General features: G+C 37.9%; 1 non-coding gene across 1 annotated transcript; it reads right to left on the minus strand.

Annotated features, from left to right (window-relative positions):
- Positions 1-1,294: 1,294 nt before the first annotated feature.
- On the minus strand, positions 1,295-1,366 carry TRNAM-CAU (transfer RNA methionine (anticodon CAU)). Its single transcript has one exon. It is a non-coding gene; the product is annotated as a tRNA-Met (tRNA).
- Between the last annotated feature and the right edge of the window lie 692 nt (positions 1,367-2,058).

A 2,058-nucleotide genomic window follows, 5' to 3' on the forward strand; every position in this document is an offset into this window, starting at 1 on the left:
ATGTTAACAAATTTAACGTTTCTAGCTTTGATGTTGGGTCGTTCATTACCACTTCCCAGTACGGGGGCAGTGGATGGTTTCCCGTTATCCATCCTAACAGGGACCTCGTCCCAAACTAGGTGGTGAGCCACCCCAGACAGTGGGGAAAAAAGAACTACCTTACCCCCACAAAAAAGATGAGGCAGTTGGTCGAGCAGTAAGGTTTTCAGAGTTGGTCCGGACACACAAAGGCCAGGCTGAGTTCTCCTGCGGTCAGTGAAAGTTTAATCCTGCACAACCAACCTTATGAATACAAGTTGGACGCAACAGATATCAAGCCTTATAAACCAAGCCAGGGTAAGCACTGGCACGGGAGGAAGAGCTACAACCTGGCTACAAGACGCAGCAGCGGTCACCACCGTGGCAGCAACGTGACTGTGATGATGATTGTCAAGTTCTTATCCTGATATTATATATATACCATTACTGATGACCTTGAGACTCCTCTTACATGTTCAATATATATTCATACAGTTACATTATCATTCTTTTAGTATCATTTTGTGTTTAGAAAATATCTATAAGTCATTATAACTGTGTTATTTCAAATGTTCAGCAACATAATAAAGTTATGTTTACATTAGAAAGACAGACAACAGAAGGCCTGATTGGCCCACGACTGGGTTGTGTGAAAAACAAAAATAATAGCTTGACAAGAAAAATTTGATTCTGCACATAAGCCTTCTAGTGTCCCCGTTATCGCTGTCGTTTATTCGTTAATTTCTGGCGTTTTTCTCAAAGTATACCTGACTTTATAAGATATTTTTCTAAACGACTTTTGAAAGTATTTATGGTTTTAGCATTCACTACGTCTGACGGTAACTTATTCCAGTGATAAACCACACCTATAGGAAAAGAAACTTTATCCCACGTCCGTACTACATCATTTAGCTTTGAGTTTTATTCCATTTGTCCTGGTAACCGCATTTTCTTGTATTTCGAAAAGATGCTCGACGTTCACTTTATCGAACTTATTCAGAATTTTGAACACTTGGATTAAGTCGCTGCGAAGTCAACGTGTCTTAAGGGAGAAGAGATCCAATCATTATAGCCTCTCTTCGTATACCAGATTTCTAAAGGATGAATTCCAGATTTCTTCAACTTGCCTGTCGGCTGATAGAGAGAGAGAGAGAGAGAGAGAGAGAGAGAGAGAGAGAGAGAGAGAGAGAGAGAGAGAGAGAGAGAGAGAGAGAGAGTGAGAGAGAGAGAAACATATCTACGAGTATTTACGATCACAAAAAAATACTGAAAACAAAGGCCCCGCCGGGAATCGAACCCGGACCAACTGTTTATGAGGCAGATGTGCTAACCACTACACCACGGAGCCACTTGTCAGTGGCGGAAAAATCTCTTATATATTAACAAACGTGACTGAGGACTTAAAGAATCTGGTACAAACATAATGGTTATTGTGATAAATGATTTGTTTATGATAGATATGTATTATGTTGTATTATAATGGTTGTTCATAGCCAAGATCTTTAAGCATGAATCCTTGAGATTATATAAGAAATAATAAAAACGTGTTAGAAACATCAAAACTTGTGTTTATAAAGAACAGAATGCATTATCATGCGTGTATCTAAGTGAAAATGTAATACAAGGAGCTAGTTTAAGGCAGGAGTGTTTCATCTTTTAACAAAATATTTACATCTACGTCCCTATTCTTTCACCATCATTTCTTATGTTTACTATCAAGAAATGCCTCTTATCTTACATGAAAATTCTGTATAGGTATTTGATTAATGTTCTCCAACAACGCGTTGTATAACTCTTCGTTAGTGAAGTTCATTTCGTGTAATGGATCATGCATTACAAAATGTGTCTATCCACACAAGTGTTACACGTCCCAGGTAAAGATATATTCTAGAGATAGTGTATATCTAACATATATATGTGTTTTATAAATATTTATAAAAAGTTTTCCTGAGGGACAATACCTAAGACTTTCGTATTAAAGTTGATCAGTTGTAAGTGATCAAGCATTACAAAGGTGTGTCCATTGCCACAGGTGCTACT

The sequence above is a fragment of the Panulirus ornatus genome, chromosome 43 (genome assembly GCF_036320965.1).
Source record: "Panulirus ornatus isolate Po-2019 chromosome 43, ASM3632096v1, whole genome shotgun sequence".
Lineage (NCBI taxonomy): Eukaryota > Metazoa > Arthropoda > Malacostraca > Decapoda > Palinuridae > Panulirus > Panulirus ornatus.